Source organism: Cupressus sempervirens, chromosome 1, assembly GCF_028749045.1.
Source record: "Cupressus sempervirens isolate cs-2001-9-10 chromosome 1, ASM2874904v1, whole genome shotgun sequence".
NCBI classification, from domain to species: Eukaryota; Viridiplantae; Streptophyta; class Pinopsida; order Cupressales; family Cupressaceae; genus Cupressus; species Cupressus sempervirens.
The window spans coordinates 578377937-578384686 of record NC_143118.1 but is presented as its reverse complement, the minus strand read 5'-3'; positions in this window follow the sequence as shown (position 1 = coordinate 578384686).

Below are 6750 nucleotides of genomic sequence, written 5' to 3'. Positions count from 1 at the left end.
AAGAGAAGTTATGGAAGAGTTCACTTTGTAATCATTTAATTAATAACTATTTGACTTTATTAGAGAAATTATAAATAATAAAATTAAATTAATAATTTAATCCACTAGTTGCATTTTGAATTAAAGGAAAAATAAATATTAATATTAGATTTAAATAAAATTCATATTAATCTTGATCCTCCCTCTGCTGGCATTGCCTTGGCAGCTTAAAAATTTTTTTTTTGATGAATTGTTAATAGTTTGTGGCTGAGGCCATGTTGTTTTTTCCGGCTTCGGCCGTCTGAACTCATTCGCAGGGTGATCCTGTATCCCCCGGCCCCTTTTTTGTGAATTGTAATCTTAGTAAATTTTATTAATTGAAAAGGACTATTCATCAAAAAAAAAATCATATTAATATTTTAGAAATTGAAATTAATATCAATATTTAAATATAATAATATACATTTATGTTATTAATTAAATCATTTATGATTTAAGAGTATTTAAATTAATAACATGATAATATTGAATGGTATTTTATATGCACAAAAAGATTGGATATTTAAATACTTATTATTTTAAATAAGTGTGTTAGCATAACAATTTATATTAACATATATATTCTTACTTTATTTCTAAACACATCCTTATGACCCAAACTAAACAAGAGAAATTGGTGGATTTAAATCATGTGGCTAAAAACTATGTGTTTTCTAATATTCTATTTATAGTCTTGTGATGTTTATTTTCATGTTGGTTTTTATCTTTGTGGGTTGTTTAGTTGGCCAAGTTAGGATGTGAACTATAGGCAGGTTTTGAGATTTCTTTTATGATTATTTGACTAGATGTCATGATGAAATTTATTATTTGAATTGAGATTTATGTTTTATGAGTTTTATGCTATTGAGAAATTTTGAGAACTTGGGTTTTGAGAACTAATTTTTTTTTTAGGGTTGTTTGTTAAGGAACCAAATTAGATCAATATTTTTTTTTGTGGTATGGGACACTATTGTGGTTTGTGATTTTTGGGAAGGTAGTATAGGTGCATGCCTATGAGAGTGTATTGCAATAGGGGCCATGACCCAAAGTGGCTACCAGGGTAACTCATTGTAAGTTGTGTAATAAGTGATACTCTAGTAATTAAAATATCTTGCCTAGCCCTTTTCCTTGAGATACATTAAAAACATAAGTTAGAGATTTTTCCTTGTCCATGCCTTGAGTGCTTGTATAGACTAAGGACGAGATCGAGAAGATGCCTTGAGAGGTATGACTAGTTTCTTCATCATCATGAGAGGGTATTTTGATTCTGCATAGAGTCACTAGGGGGCTGGGGTCTTGAGAGACTACTAGGGTAACCCTAAAGTTTGCTTATGTGATGACACTCCATAGTATGTAGCTTGAGTCTCCTTCATGGTTTTTTTAAACATTTGCCTCTAGTAGTGTACTTGTTGGATATTACTTTTGATGGTGCATTTATTGCGATTGTTACTCATTGATTGGATATAATTTATTGTTGACAATTGAATTTTATTAATGAAAGATCAATTATTCGTTATTGGTGTTTTTTTATTGTTGGAGTTAGTGATTGGTGGTTTACTTTTATTGACGATAGTTGTTATCTATTGGTTACTGCGCTTGTGACACTTGACATTATTTTGGAAGTGGTTATGTCTTTTTGGGTTTTGATACTTGATTTATATTTCGTATCTAGATGTTGACTTGGTATGTGATGTTGGTATTGAATGAGTGTTATTTTGATTTTGATTATCTCTTCTTTTTGAGTAGTTTGTATTACCCTCGAGCTTGTTTTGGCTATTCGTATTCCTTGCCTAGGATTATTTTATGATTTGATTATCTGTGTGTGGATCATACATTATCTCTCTTGCATGGTGGGAGTGGGAGCCTAATTAGGTGACCACACGGTCAAGAGGTATTGTATTCTTACCATTTGGGTCCCCCTCATATTGACAGATGTTGGATGCTCCTTGATACAATGGTACCATTATCACTCTTCCTCTTATCTTGAAAACTTTTATTCATTTGATGTATCTATGTATCATGTGCTTGAGATCCTATAAGATATTGTATTGTATATTGATGTACTTGTATCTATTTTCACATATCCTATGACATGTGCAATGGATGATATTCATTAGATGTTCTTTCATATTATTAGTTGTATGTATGCATTGCTTATATGACTATGTATGTCTTTATTCATTTTATGATTATGGACATTGTAATTGAGACTTAAAATTATTAATAAAACTTTCTTACATGTGACTCAATGTGAAGGAACCCTTAAGGAATTGAAACTATATTTGTAATTGTTTATGTGTTCTTGATGTGTATGTATATATTGTTTCTGCATTATTATTACTTTGATGTTAGTTAATTTTTTTTTTAAAATAGTTCAGTAAACTTTGTAACATATTAGGGTTATTTCTTGTGGGTTCCCAAGTGGGGCATTACAAGAGGAGGACCAAGGTTTTCTCAAAGATCATCATATTAATTTATACATAATATTTGGTCTCCAGAATTCTATTAAAAGAAATTAATTCAAACATAGATTAGAATCTTTTACTCATTACATCTGTTGAGGATGAAGTTCAACATTTTTGAATTGGCTGGCGCATGTATGGGCGAGAATTTGGAAGGGGAGAATCTTGTAGGGGGAATGGACCCAGGTGGGACAAGAGATTGCAACGTAGATTCCTAGGAAAAGGATGTAGAGGTGGACGATTTGGGGACTTATGGGGTCCAAAATTCCCTTTCGGGTCTTTCACCTAGACTTCACATGACCTGTCAGGTTCTTAGTCAAGCTAATATTTTGAATGAGGAGGTTTCTCGGGATAGTAAAGCAAAAAATTGGCAGAACAGATCGAAAGATCAAAGGGCATGGATCTCGTTATTTGGAAGGAAACCTAGAGGAAAATCTTCTTTCCCTCTAGTAACTTTGAAATCCTGTTGGGAGAAAGGTGAGTTTCAAATCTACATTCCCGATCATATTGTTGATTTTTTTGTTACTTCCATGAAATATACTTTGGTTAGAAAATTCTTGGGTGTTAGACCAGTTATTGATACCTTGAGAAATATGTTGAAATGGAAGTGGGTGATCCGCAGTCAATTTGATATAGCCCCTATGGAAAATGGAGTCCTATCTTCTTCTTTTTTCAACTGTAAGGAGGATATGAATATGGTTCTATGTGGAGGACCATGGATGTTTGGCAAAAGCACTCTCATGGTTAAGAAATGGGAACCAAACATGGATTTATCTAATGCTTTCTTCTTAGCTACTCTGATCTGGGTGAGATTTTTGGGTCTCCCTTTAGAGTATTGGCATGAAGAAATTTTTAAGGGAATAGCAAGATCTTTTGGCGAACTTATTACTATTGATCAAGCTATGGCGAAAAAATAAAAATTGAATAGTGCTAGGTTATATGTGAAAGTGGTTAACCTAAACAACCTCCCTAATAAGGTGGAATTGTTTTCAAAACTAGGGAAAAGGACTCAACAAGTAACTTATAAGGACATTCCAAATACTTGTTTTTCTTGTAAAAAATAGGGTCATTGGGTTAAAAACTATCCTACTAAAAGAAAAAATCAAACTAAGGTTGTTAAAGAGGACAACAAGAAGAAGAAAGAATGGAGACCAAAAACTAAAAGTTAGAATGAAAAAGGAAATATTCTAAATCCTGAAACAGGTTTTGAGAATGAAAAATAGAATTTGAACTCTAAAAAGTAGGATGATGGTCCTATTTTATCTAGGTGAGAAACCCACTTGCCTGATTCGATGAAACAAAATGTCATATACAAAAAGAATGTTTTTAAATGGGAGGATTTTAATGAACAAGAGGAAATAGAGCAAGGAGAAATTATGGAAGTAACAATCAGTCATTTGATTTTGGAGGAAATGCAAAATGGGGAAGACCATTACTTGTTGTTGGAGGAAGTGCAAAATGGGAAAGACCACACTTTTGAGACTCAAAAAAATGGGTTAGTCCATGTTGTTGAGATTCAGAATATTGAATCGTAGTCTTTTGAAACACCTTTGTGTAATGAATTAAATCCTTTTTGAAATGAGTCAGAACCATAGCAGAAAAGTCTGGAAAAGCTGGACCCAAAATAGAAACAAAGCTAGAAGAAAAAGATTAAGAAGAAAAGCTCTTCGATTCCTAAGAGAATTGAGACCCGAAGCATTAAACTGGAGCAAAACTCTAAGGTGGAGCAAAAATTAACATTAAACCAAATGTGGGGACATCAGAACAATTGGGAAGAAAATCTTCAAGGAAAACAAGAGAAATTGAAAGCTTACAGAATATTTCTAATGGAAGACATATAACTATTCTGAATTTTACTCCAAAAAAAAATCATGAAAATCATTACTTGGAATATTAGGGGGATGAATAGTGTTCATAAATTGGAAATTGTTCATTACATTGTTAGGGAGCAAAAACCAGATATCTTTTTGCTTCAAGAAAAAAGATGGAAAGGAAGGAGTTGAAAAGATCAATTCTTTCAAGGAATACGATTTAAAGGCTAGTAGTTCAGAAGGGGCCTCAGGAGGAACTCTAATTCTTTGGAAAAAAATCCCTATTCTCTAGTCTTGTTATTAATGAAAGTAAGCACTTCATGGTAGTTAAAATGACTAACTTATGCATGAACTCTGAGTGGTTCTTAGTCAATATGTATGCCCCTAATACTAAGAATTCTAGGAAAAAAGTTTGGAAAACTTTATCTAATATTAAGAGCAAAGAACAAAATGGTAGATGGATCTTTATGGGTAATCTTAATGTTCCCCTCTATGATCAAGAGAAAAAAGGAGGAAATGTTAGTCAGCTTGATGGGAGGTTGGATTTAATGGAATTTATTAATAACGAAGGGCTTATGGATATGGATCTCCATGGTATAGAGTTTGCTTGGTCTAATAAAATGATTGACAATGATTGTATTCAAGCTCATTTGGATAGGGCTTTGGTTTCCCTAGATTGGACCAATGATTTTGTTTGTGAATTGGAAGCTTCTTAGAAACTTGGTTCAGACCATTTTCCTTTGATTTTTACTGCCGTTAAGGAATACTCTAAGAAAAAATTTCCATTTAGATTTGAAAAAATTTGGATGCAACACCCACATTGAAAAAGTAATTTGGAGGTGGAACATTGAAGTTGAAGGGAGTGCTCTTTATAAAGTGTCTACTAAACTCAAAAATGTTAAAAAGGAGGTTAAGATCTGGAACAAAAGATGTTTTGGGAACATTTTTGAGATCAAACCTAAAATTAAGGAAGAGCTAAAAAGTATCCAGGATAAGATATAGAAGGAAGGGTATACTCTTGATCTGGTTAGAGAAGAAAATGCTAAACTAGTTGAGTATCATGATATTGTCACTAAGGAGGAAATCTATTGGAAGCAAAGGTCAAGACTTGTCCGGCTGAAGGAAAGGGATAGAAATAGTAGGTTCTTTCACCTTTTTGCAATGAAGCATAGGGGTAAAACTCACATCTCTAATAAAATGGTAGGTGATATGAAAATTATTGATGAAAAGGATATCTCGAATGAACTAGTTTCTTTCTTTGCTTCCCTTATGACTACTAATCCTAATATTGATCTTCGTAACCAAGAGGAAATATTTAGTGTCATTCCCCTTTTGGTTACCAAATATCAAAATAAGATGCTGGGATCCATTCCTAATGATAAAGAAATTTAACAAGTTGTTTGCTCCTTAGGTGGGGATAAATCTCCTGGCTTGGATGGATTTCCTATGTTCTTTTTTCAAAACAAGTGGAATATGGTAGGGAAAGATCTTTGATGTTTTGTAAAAGAATTTTTGGGGGCTAAAAGTTTTTTGAAAGAGATTAATTCTACCTTTCTCTGCCTAATTCCTAAAAAGGTGGGTGTTGATTCTCCTGACCAGTTCAAGATTATAAGTTTATGTAATTCTTTTTATAAGATCATTTCTAAGGTCCTCACTTCTAGGGTACTCTTGGTGCTTCCAAGTATTATTGCTGAATAACATAATGGCTTCATTCTAGGTACACAAATTTTGAACTTAATCATAGTTGTGCATGAGAATATCCATTCTTTATTTTCTTCTAACAATCAGGGCTTCATTATGAAAATTGATATTGCTAAAGCCTATAATAGAGTGGAGTGGACCTTCCTTGAAAAGGTTTTATTGGCTTTTGGTTTAAATAATAATATTGTGAGGATTGTTCTTCAACTCATCTCTATCTCTTCGATTGCAATTTTGGTTAATGGGCGCTCTTCTTCTTTTGTAATCCCTCTAGAGGTCTGAGATAGGGAGACCCTTTATCTCATATTCTTTTCACCATAATGGTTGATTGATTGGGTAGGTATATTAGGAAATTGGTTTTGGATGGTGATATTAAAGGCTTGTAACCCTCTTCTTAGCCACTTATTTGCTCCCATGGTCAGTTTGCTAATGAAACTATTTTTATGGGCAAAGCTAATGTTAGGGAAGTTAGAAATATGAAAAAATCTCTAAGCCTCTACTCCTTAGCCTCAAGATAGCTGATTAATTGGAATAAAAGTTCTTTTCTCTTTGTGAACATCTTAGTGTCTAGTAAAACCAAAATTGCTAAAAATCTTGGGATGTTCAATAGGATCCTTTCCTTGTACTTACTTGGGCCTCCCTTTGGGGCTTAATGTATCTAATTCCTTTTGGGAAGATATAATTAAAAATTTCTCTAAGAAACTTGTTGGATGGAAGGGAAACCTATTGAGCCAAGCTGGTAAAGTCACTCTTCTAAAAGC